The following is a 12,314-nucleotide window of genomic DNA, read 5'->3' on the forward strand; positions in this document are numbered from 1 at the left end:
TTAGTAACTTTTATCACATTTTCCTTGTTGTGTAGAGGGGAAATCTGAAATTGCCTTGGTGGTATAAACTGTTTTTCTCCTAAAATTGATTGAGTTTGTGTATTAGTGGGACGTGGTTTGTTCCCCTTTTTATTTTTTTAAGAGGCATATGTCGAGAGAAAGTCGGTTGTGGGGGATCGAAGGTGTTAAGAATGAAGGAGGGACAAGAAGTAGATCCCTTTCTCCTCCTTCTCGTTCTCCTCCTCCTCCTCCTCCTCCTCCTCCTTTTTTTTTTTTTATCTTATTTTTCTTATTATTACTCTTTTCCTTCCTCCTCCTCACAAACTGGTTGGTTTAGTTTGAGGTCATGAACATCAGGATAGAGTAATACAGTGCTACTTCAGGAATGTGCTTGCCTGTCTTTGGTTAACTTAAGTTGATGTTTAGGGAAGTGAACATAAAGACAAACATTTATCCATATGTCTTGACCGCGAATAGGTGAAAATTCTTACTGTTTGGTGGAACTGTAAATTGGTGATTGGTGGAGGATATGACAGCTGTTTATCATTGTCATCACCATAAGCTTCATCCAGCATAGCATCGTTTAATGAAAGGTTAGGAATAAGAGATATAATTATGTTCCAACTATGAATCCATGAAAATTCTTATTGTAAACATCTTTTTTTTTTTTTTTTAACAAGCCAAGATTATTTTTTTCACTTCAACTATATGAGGACTGACATCTTTACTATCATCATCATCATCATCACTATCATCACTGTATTACTAATTAGTTATCTGTTGAAGTTAGATAAGAGGAGTGATTTTCTTATCCTTAGTACATAATTCTCATCATTATTGTCATCATCATCATCATTACCATCATCATCATCATGGTCATCATCGTCATCATCATTATAATTAATATACTACACGATTACTTCACGCGATAACCAATATATATCTCCTTTTTTATTCCAGGTAAGTGTGCAATACATGCGTCAGTATCAGGTGAAGGCGCAAAAGCAGCAGAAGAAGCGACCATCAGGTGAGAGAAGATAGATATTAGGCATTAGAAAGACGAAAGGTTACGAGGGAAGTGTGTTCTGCGTTCCTACGTTTCAAAACCCAAGCGCCTCGCCCCCTTCTCTCCTTTCTGGCATTGCGTGTGACGTGTCGTTGGGGAGGGAGGGAGAATCGGAAGGAGAGAGAGGGAGGGTAAACGAGGGACGATGGGGGTGTTGAGTAAGACAGGAGGAGAGGGGGGGAGAACATGAGTCCTTAGGGAGAAAGAGTGGGGCGGGAAAGTGAGGGGGGTCTTAAACAGGCAAGGGATGGAAAGAGAGAGGGAGAGCGAGGGTTGATTACTACGCAGTTTCTGAAAAGCATCAAGACTTAAGTAAGAAAGTTCTATCAGTGAACTCATTGAGACTGCGGTGGAGAGTGTAGTCTGCAGTAGTGGCGGCACGAACACTACTATGACTTCTACAGTTACTACTACTTTTTACTACTACTACTACTGCTATACACACACACACACACACACACACACACACACACACACACACACACACACACACACACACACACACACACACACCTCAGCTGGCGGGGCTCTTCAACAATTTCTAGGAATCGAAAGGGAAGGGAAAGGAAAGGAATTAAGGTAATACGTGATTGAGAAAGTAAGGAAAGGAAGGTACTTTGAGACTTCAATCCTGTTTGCTCTGCGGAGGACGGTCAGCAGAGAGAGAGAGAGAGAGAGAGAGAGAGAGAGAGAGAGAGATCTCTCTCTCTCTCTCTCTCTCTCTCTCTCTCTCTCTCTCTCTCTCTCTCTCTCTCTCTCTCTCTCTCTCTCTCTCTCTCTCTCTCTCTGTGTGTGTGTGTGTGTGTGTGTGTGTGTGTGTGTGTGTGTGTGTGTGTGTGTGTGTGTGTGCAAGTGAGGCGTGTAAGAGAGGCGTGACGAGTCTAATTGTTTGCCAAAAATTGGGGGCAGAAAGTGCGGAAACTCGAGGGACAATTGTCGACCGTGAATGTTGCAGGGAGGAGAAAGTTAGCTAAGGAAAAAATGTCTTAATTTGAGAGAGAGAGAGAGAGAGAGAGAGAGAGAGAGAGAGAGAGAGAGAGAGAGAGAGAGAGAGAGAGAGAGAGGTGAAAGGGAAGAAGAGTATGTATCTAAATGTGTGTGTGTGTGTGTGTGTGTGTGTGTGTGTGTGTGTGTGTGTGTGTGTGTGTGTGTGTGTGTGTGTGTGTGTGTGTATCGTACGTATCTTTGGTTTGCCGTCACAAGCTTGGTGTCTTCCACTTCGTTAGTCATTCACCTCTTGAGAAACACTCACTCGTTTTCTGGTAATAAATTATGTCTTTGTATGTTGCGGCAGAGAAATTTTTACTATGATGACCATATATATTTTTTTTAACTCTGCCTATTATTTGTCCAAATGATAGAGCGTTGTTGCTATAGTGATAGATACATGATAGGACTGTCTTTGCGTTAGTTATCTAAGACGAAAAAATCTAAGAAGAAAAGTAATTCTTTGGGTGAATCTTTGGAGGTAGAAAAACAAAAAAAAAAAAGACTAAGAAATAGAAGCGTGATGTCTTTACTTCACTCGTGTATATTAACTTATTTACCATCTTTCGCGTCATCTATTAGAGTTAGCATGTTTATTTCACATTAGGAAGTAGGATGGAAGGACAGAGGGAAAGAGAGGGGAGATGGCAACAGTGAAACCCTCCCTCTCTCGACTAACTAACTCCTACTACTACTCCTCCCTTGGTTTGGTAGATATTAGTGGGTTTTGATATTATAGAAGCGCAGAATGGGGGGATGTAATTTATGATTTGATCCTAGAGGCTTTGGGCTTAATAGATGTGTTGATGCTTCAGTTGGTGCGGATCGGAAATGGCCTGATAGGAGTAGAAAGGATGAAGGAAAGGAGGAGAAGGATGAGGACGAGGAGGTGAAGTGAGAAATAGAGAGAGAGAAGGGATGGAGGGAAGGATACAGATGAAAGGAGGAGGAAAGAGGAAATGGTAGATAAAACGAGGAAAGGATTGATAGATAGAAAGATACATAGATAGATAGTTAGGAGGATCTCATTGTTTATTGTAAGGATCTGCAATGTTTTTATACCTTATTTGTGTGATTCTTAAGGCGTTTTTATTGTGTGTGTGTGTGTGTGTGTGTGTGTGTGTGTGTGTGTGTGTGTGTGTGTGTGTGTGTGTGTGTGTGTGTCTGACTCTAATGACCTGCTTATGGGGGAGTGTTATGATAATCAAGAATATCTGCTCTTCTTTGGCAAAACTTCGGGTATGTGAGAATAAGAGTTTTCAGGAGGTTAACATGGTCTCTCAGTGTCTCTATGTAAGGTTCTTGCTATAACTTATGTGGGAAATTTCTTCTACGAGAACTGTTTAACTATAGGGGATGGTCATTGTTTTCTATGGTGGTATTGATATCTATAGGGGTTGTGTCTCCTTCGATCTGTGCATCTACAGGGCTCGGTTCTTTTGTAAGGGTCTCTAGAGCATCTGTATCTACGGTGACTTGTGTTCTTTGGCCTCTACTGTGCTATATATCTTTCTTTGTTTCTCTAACATCTATGCTGCTATGTGGAACTCTTTCTTTCTCTATCGGAACTTGGCTTGACACGTTTTCATTTATGTAGTTAATATAAGGTTTCTGAATATACTGAGCTATGATCATTAAAGTTCTCATTTATATTGGCACACCTGGACAGTTGTTTAGGAAAGTTTATGATGTTTTATTTCTAGAAAGGGAAGGGTGTCAATGGAACGGAGTGAAGGAAAAAAAGCTTGAAAAGAAGATGGTTAGACTGGAGGCTAAAGGACGGATCTACTACGTTCTCTTCTACGTACAAAGGAGTCTTCTCTACGTACGTTGTTACTCTTTGGGCTGTCCTTATCTTTGGGACTTTGCTTCTTTGGGACTCACGTGTATGTATATTAGGGTGTTTCATAAAATCAGACAATATCAGATATTTGTTCCTCATACATGCCTGAGTTCCTCTTGCCAAAATATCATCCCTCTCCTAAATCTACCCTCCTATGATAAAATTTAAGGGTCCCGAGAAATTAATGTTTTCATGAAAAAAACTTTTTTTTATAAATAATTGCTGCTTTATTTTCCCTAACAAAAGAATAATTGGCCAGAGAGCACACATAAAGTACAAAAATTATAAAAAGCAGTCTCATATAGTTACTTCATTATTTCTGCCTTTTGCTTCTTTGGAAATTCTTTTCTGTGCTTAAAGACTGCTTTCAATAAGAACTGTTTGTCTTCTTCTTTTGTTGTTAATGTGGAATTGAACTTTTTGATAAGAGCTATCCCCCGTTCAGCCAAATCATTAACCACAGCCAGGTCATGGACCTTGGCTTGACCTTCAAGGTACTTTGAGTCACTTTCCCAAGACGCAGGAGGATTTTGAGTAAAGGCATCATCAATGTTGAGAGTGGTAAACAGATCCATCGTCCTCGAGGTTACAAAATCAGATAACGTTTTTTCTTTAAATGAGCCAAGGATGTTTTTTCCCTCAATACACTTTGCTACTTTCTTCAGTGCTGGCTTTAATAGGTTATCTTGCATTCTTCTTTTTTCCTCTTGGTTAAGTTCTTTATCAAAGAATGCCAAGCCAACCAGTGCCTCTGAGAGGTACCACAAATGTCGCTTCATGGCTGCTTGTGCTTCCTTGGCAACAGTGATGATCACTCCTTCTTCTTGTAATGTTTCCATGTCTTGCAAAAACTCCAGATCAACAGCTGGAGCCTGCTCTGCTCTTGGTGCACGACACCAAGCCTTTGCATAGGCCAGGGCAACAAAAAGGCAGATTTCTGTGACACCTTTAAGTTCCAACTCCGTCATCTTGAATTGGTCTTGTAAAAGGTATAGCTTCAATGCATAGATAGCCTTTGCCATCCACCGTGCATTGTGATATGCTCCTGGCTTCCGGAGAGGCACATTAACAGTAGTCTCTTCCCCAAGAAAGAGAAGGACCAGCTGAAGAAGCTCTTTATAGTCATCCCGCTGCTGACAGATAGCAAAAGATTTTCTCACAATAAGAATAGTTTTGTCCCTGAGACCCTAAAGAGGTTCGGCAATAGTGCAGCTAGTTGTCAGGGACCTATCGATTTCATTCCACTGATTCTTGAGTCTTTTAAAGATTTCAATATTAGGCCCAGTGGTGGGGCCCATTGAGAGGTGGAAGGCTTTGGCTAGAACAATTTCATAAATGTGATGCCTGCATGCTAGGTATAGAAGTTGTTTCTCAAGAGCGTCCTCAATCTTGGTGCAGGCACCTGCATGAATTCCAGTGTTCGATGATGTAGTGTCAAATGATAACCCCTTGATTCTATCTGACAGGTGGTGTTCCCTTATGCATTCAATGCATACACGTGCTATCTCCGCTCCTGTACCAGCTGGAATTTTTGGAATCCCAAGCACACACTGATGCATAGGTATTACTTATGCATCAGTGTAATTTATATAACAATTATTATGGAAAACACACACACAGAGACACTAACCTCTCGCTGTGAAGCCTACAACCAGACTAAGCGGTAAGCGCATGATAGGCTGACGGAATGTAAATTCTCGGGACCCCTAAATATTTTCCAATCAGGCTGAAACTTGTTCAAACTTGTTTTCTGAGCCAGTGGAACAAGATAAGCAATGAGGATGAAACTTCCTTACAGTTTTATTTTTCAACCCTCTGTCATGAAACACCCTAATGTATATGTGTGTGTGTGTGTGTGTGTGTGTGTGTGTGTGTGTGTGTGTGTGTGTGTGTGTGTTGAGAGAGAGAGAGAGAGAGAGAGAGAGAGAGAGAGAGAGAGAGAGAGAGAGAGAGAGAATATGTCCTCCCGAGGCGAGTATTGTTGTTAATTCATTGCTCATGTTTCTCGGTTCAGAGCGACAGAGTTAAGCTGGAGAGATTTATCTTTGTACACACACGCGCACTCTCACACAAAAGTAAAGATTAAAGACTCAAATGTCACGATGGCTCAGAATCACAATGCAGTATTTTTAGAACCAACATCAGTAAAAGGAGAGGAAGAACAACCAGGACGACGACGGGGAGGAGGAAGAGGAGGAGGAGGGGATGGGAAGCTTAACGAGAGAATATAAGCATGATTAATGTTTAGTAAAAGCATTAATTTTCCTTCTTTCTCCCTTCGATTTATTTTCCAAGTCATTTTTACACTCACCTGTTCATGTACCCAGTCATTTTTGTTTTGTTTTTGTTTTTGTTTTTGTTTTATTCGTCTCTTTCGTGTGTATTTTCTCTTTTATCCTCCATGATTTCTTCTCATTTCTTGTGTTCATGTTACATTTTTTCCGCTTTACTGCCTCTCTTTAAATGTACGTTGTTTTTGTTTACCCTACTTCCGCGTGCGAACTTATTCCTTCCTTCATGCAGACCTTCTTTTCCTTTCGCTTTGTACGCTTCTGCTTTTTTTTTTTCGTTTTATTTGTGTTTGTTTGTCGTGTGAGTGTTGGTTTCCTTTTCCTGAGTGACTGACTGGAGCCAGTAGTGTGTGTGTGTGTATGTGTGTGTGTGTGTGTGTGTGTGTGTGTGTGTGTGTGTGTGTGTGTGTGTGTGTGTGTGTGTGTGTGTGTGAGTGTACGAGTTATTCACAGTTATTCACAGCTCTTGCGTTGAATAATCTTTCATTTTTCATAATGGCTAACACAGCCTATGCTTATATACTTTTTTGTTAAGACGTTTTGATATAATATTTTATTTTGTTATTCATTATATATATATATATATATATATATATATATATATATATATATATATATATATATATATATATATATATATATATATATATATATATATATATATATATATATATATATATATATATATATATATATATATATATATATATATATATATATATATATATATATATATATATATATATATATATATATATATATATATATATATATATATATATATATATATATATATATATATATATATATATATATATATATATATATATATATATATATATATATATATATATATATATATATATATATATATATATATATATATATATATATATATATATATATATATATATATAACACACACAACTTCGTTTTCCATCTTCCTTCTCCGAACACTAACATTAGAAACGGTGCAGAAGATTTCGTTCGCGTCCTTCAAGCAACCCCAGCAAAGAAATAAGCGAAAAAAAACAATCAAGAAATAACAAAAAAGAACAATAGTATTTAAAAAATAATAGATACAAAATTACTTTTCGTATACTACTAAAAAAAAAAAACGCTAGCTCAATGCAAGTATGATGCAAAACTTATACTAATGATTAATAGCGAGTCTAACCTGAAGGACGCGAAGGAACAAGAGAGTCGCCAAACTCTCGTTATGAGAAGTGGTTTTATATAAACAGACCGGCCCAGGAGAAGAAGAGGCTGAGAAATGTTTTTTTTTTTTTTTATCACAGTACTTAATTTTATTTCACAGCTTTAAGTAATGATACAGAAGACAAGAGGAAAGTGCTGAATAACTCCACAAAGGTTTTTAACTTACTTCACTCTCCCATATATATATATATATATATATTTTAATATATATATATCACTATATATATATATATATATATATATATATATATATATATATATATATATATATATATATATATATATATATATATATATATATATATATATATATATATATATATATATATATATATATATATATATATATATATATATATATATATATATATATATATATATATATATATATATATATATATATATATATATATATATATATATATATATATATATATATATATATATATATATATATATATATATATATATATATATATATATATATATATATATATATATATATATATATATATATATATATATATATATATATATATCTTTTTCCATCATCCTTCCATGTATTATTCCTAGATTATTTGTAGTACCCATATCCTATTACCTCATGTGACGGGCCGTCCGACTGTCTACCATGAACACGTCTCATAACAGGAGCAAAGGTTAAACTAGTGTGCTTTTTGTGGGTGGCACCGCATTCTCAAACATTTCAAGCTCCCCACCTCGACAAACTTTTTAACGGTCCATAGTGTAAATTACTGAGGGTCTCTTACCAGAAGTCCATTCATATTTCTTGTGATAATCTAAGGAATTTTCTATAATATAACAAAAAATATGAACATCCTCGGAACCAGAGTAATCATCTCTGTGGCCTTTGAATGTGTGGTTGTGGTGAGATGATAAAACATTTAAGAACACGTGCCTTGGTCTCGCATACTACACAGTACGAGGCGTCAAAGGGTTCAGGGCAGTTTTAAGTCATTCATACTTAAAGCTTTTGTTGGTTCAGTCACTTCTCTACCTACTTAAAATCGCTGTGTTATCACCACTGCCACCCTCCTCCTCCTCCTCTTCTACACTCATTTATATTTAGTCACCTGCAGAAATCACATTAAGATTATTACATAATCATCATCATCATTATGGTTTGTTTTTGCGCATGTTATAGCACTGCTATAGCACACATTATTGTTGTTGTTGTTGTTGTTGTTGTTGTTGTTATGGTTAATGTCACTGATTTACTTGTTTATAAAGCGACAGGTGGGGTTGTAGATGTAAATATTTACTTCTTTGTTGTTGTTTTGCTGTTTTATATGGGTTTTCTTATTGTATCTTGTCCTTATCTATTTCGAACAGTGCTCTTAAAGGTGGTTATGAAGACTCCAAGCATGTAATCTTGTCCATTTACGTTACTAGCGAGAGTAGTGACCAATAGCAGCATCAGCAAGGTGGGAGAGATCAATCATAATATCACTAAATACTGGGGGACTTTTAAGAGATCTAGCAACATCTCACGAGTCAGTGGGAGACACTCAGGAAGGAGATCGGGAAGAATGGCACTGACCAATAAGAAGCCTCAAAGATGGGCGCACGGGAATCCCACGGACCAATGAGAAGCCTGGAGAGATCAAGTTCCCAGGTTAAAACCGGTGGATTAATCAAAGATGCTGGCAACAATCAAGAACAAGGATTAATAACAAAAACATGAAAAAATTATTTAACAGTAAATAATTAATAAAACAAAGTAAATAAAAAAGACGGTACTGGAGTCTTCACAAGCCCCTTTAGTGATGAATACCATTTGCGCAGCGTTTAGTTTAGCACCCTAAGGCACCAGTAGCATATAATAGCTACTATAGGCAGCCGGAGCCACACCCCACCTCGCGTTTCGGCACCATTAAGATCACAGACATGACCCAGACGGGCGGCGAGCAGGGCGGCCCCGCGGGAGGTGAGAGCCACAGCCCTGGTAACATTAAGGAATCACAGACTCGGAAGGGCAATGGACTGGCAAAGGGTGAGATGGGATTAGGGGCGTGTTCAGGGGGTTAAGGGCACAAAACATGAGGTCCTGAATTAACACCTGCCTAGCGGACTCTTGAGGGTTGCGACCGCAGAGTTGAGGGAGCGCAGGTGTGTTCAGGTGTATGTACGTAGACTAAAGGTGGCCAGGTATGAATTGCACTTGGTAAGGGTAGGATTGCGTAGCTAGCGGTGACTTGAGGTAAGCATGTATGTTTATGTGTACAAATGTATAGCTGATTATAAGAAGTGTATCTATATTTTGTAGAGCTGCATATTAGCTAATTTTAAATAGGAGTCAGCGATGATTTCCGTGTTTATATTCGTAAGGAAGTATACTACTAGGTGTAAAAGGTGTTGTACAGCGCCGATGTGTTTGTGTTTGTACGTGTGAGGGTGGGAATGCACAGCTAATAGTGGAAGATAACTCCGCAACACTGGAGAGGCTGGGTAGGTAGGAAGGAGACATCACACTAACGGGAATACAGAAGCAACCCAACCAGACTAGCCAATATTAAAGAGAGATGCTGAGGTAAGAAATAACTAACGTGGAAGCACAGCCTTACTGAATAATGGGTCAGAGAATGGATAACGTTTGTTTCCGAGGAAGATGAATCTACTAAATTACTACCACTGAGGCACTGATGAACCAAGGGACGAGGGAGGTAGGGTCAAGGGAGGAGTGTGTGTGTGGGCCGCGACTCTCACTCACTGGATGAGGTCAGCAGCGTTGTAAATATTGTATATAATCAAGGACGTATAACAAAACCGCGGAGCGTTTTCCTGGGTGCCGCCTCGCCCGGGTCTACTTGATATTATTATTATTATTATTATTATTATTATTATTATTATTATTATTATTTATTATTATATCACATGTACGATAGGATGAAAAGTAGATTGATGCAGTAGACCTGATGAAGTGTAAAGTCTCCTGAATCGTTTTATTTTTTTAAGAGTACATAATATATATTCACTATTTACTTCCTTCAACCTTTTTTTTTGTATATTTTTTGTATTTTTTTTTCTTTTTTTTTGTCTTCCAACGAGCGGGGCGTCAGGAAAGGATGTGCGAGAGGTGCCCCGCCGTCGTAGGTGAGGTGTTCAATGTATATCACTTCAGTTTCTCCTAGGCTAACCTCGCCCTCAGAACAGACTGCATGTGAGTCACTCCAGATTCATTCACCGTAATTTGTACGTGAACAATGAATGACTGGACTAGCATGGACCAATCAGACGGCCTTTATCTCTACACCCAAAGCCTTACTGATTGGCTGATAGGATGAGCACTCGCCAATCACAATTTAGGAATGAGTGATGGATGGGGAGAGGCCTTATTCTGTATTGTTATAGGACTAGAACCCATTATCATTATCATCTTTGCATTGCGAATGATTTGTCTCCTTTCTTTCTTTCTTTCTTTCTTTTCTTGGTTATTTGTACCAAACACGAGGGAGCTGAGCTGAAAGACGCAATTTGTAGGCGGGTGTGTATACAGTGCCAAGGGTTAACGCATGCACCTCTAGGACCTATTGACTTACGTAATCATCTATGACTGTACACCACAAAGCATCCTAAACATACACAGACTCACACCTCGCAGCCCACCTGACGCAGCCTGTTGATCGACGCAAAGCAGAATGTGATAAGGACCAGGATATGAAAAACCCTCTCTCTTTCTCTCAACTCTCTGGAGGTAGCAGTGAGTTAGGACTGATGTAATGTATGGGAGAAGAGGGACGGGGAGGGAGGGTGAGGTGAGGTAAGGCTATGGAAGGGAAGGGAAACAAAAAACGTGTCAGAGAAAACGGTAGTAGATATTTCGTCTTGAAGGGGGAACTAAGTCAATAAGAGTTAAGAAGACTTCTTGAATATGTAGAGGTGGATAAGTTAGGTTTTGTTAGGCTAGGTCAGGTTAAGTCAGGTTTTGAGGTGCGAGGTGTTGCCTGTTCTCACCACATAACTACACACGATTGCCCGCCGTCGCCGCCACGGAGCGACAGCGGACATTAATTGACAATATTCCAAAACGGACATCAAATTACACTGGACCGGTGCGTTTTAGTTTTGTTTGTATGGATTGCTTTTACCGGCGGCGACTGGGAGCGGTAGTAGTGGCGATGGTAGTCCTCTTCCTCCTCCTCCAGTACTGCCAATATCCAAATGCTAATTCCCAAAATTAGCTTCCTTCCTTCCTTCCTTTCTTCCTTCTTTTGCCTCCTTTCACTGCATCCATCAGTGCCACCACCACTACCACCACCACCACCACTCAGTTAGTCTCATTCTCACCACCATTCCCTCACTCTCCAATACAAACACCACCATCCATAATATAACCTCAATACCATCTCATCACCACTTCATCATCACTATCACTACGACCACCACTACCGCTAGACAGTTAGCATGACCACTCACTACTCCCATCACAACCACCACCATTACCACCACCACTCACTGCCACACCATCGCCGCCGCCGCTAAAAAGTTTATCTATGGAGGATGTGTGATAATGATGAAGTATCGAGCGAGCGCATACGAGTCAGCCGGGGCTATTGCGAGTTTGTTGTGTGCTGGTGGAAGTCAAACGGAACCAAAACCGATCAAAAAGAAACGATCAATTTAGAACTCCTCGTCGTCTCTTCAGGGTTGAGGAAAAAACGAGAAAAAACACAATTCGCTGAGGTAGCTGTTGTCGCCAAGCAAGAGTAATACTAACAGTTAAAAGAGTGAAAGCGAGTGTGTGTGTGTGTGTGTGTGTGTGTGTGTGTGTGTGTGTGTGTGTGTGTGTGTGTGTGTGTGTGTGTGTGTGTTCAGAGATGTTATGATTATTATAATTGTTTTTTTTATATTTATTTTTGTTGTCTCTCTTGCAGTTATTTAAATTTAT

General features: G+C 38.9%; 1 long non-coding RNA gene across 2 annotated transcripts in view; it reads right to left on the bottom strand.

Annotated features, from left to right (window-relative positions):
- The window catches only part of LOC123518165, a 44,023-nt gene that overhangs the window by 17,712 nt on the left and 13,997 nt on the right, over positions 1-12,314 (bottom strand). The gene's annotated exons all lie outside the window — the stretch shown is intronic.

The sequence above is a fragment of the Portunus trituberculatus genome, chromosome 43 (assembly GCF_017591435.1).
Source record: "Portunus trituberculatus isolate SZX2019 chromosome 43, ASM1759143v1, whole genome shotgun sequence".
Classification (NCBI taxonomy): Eukaryota; Metazoa; Arthropoda; class Malacostraca; order Decapoda; family Portunidae; genus Portunus; species Portunus trituberculatus.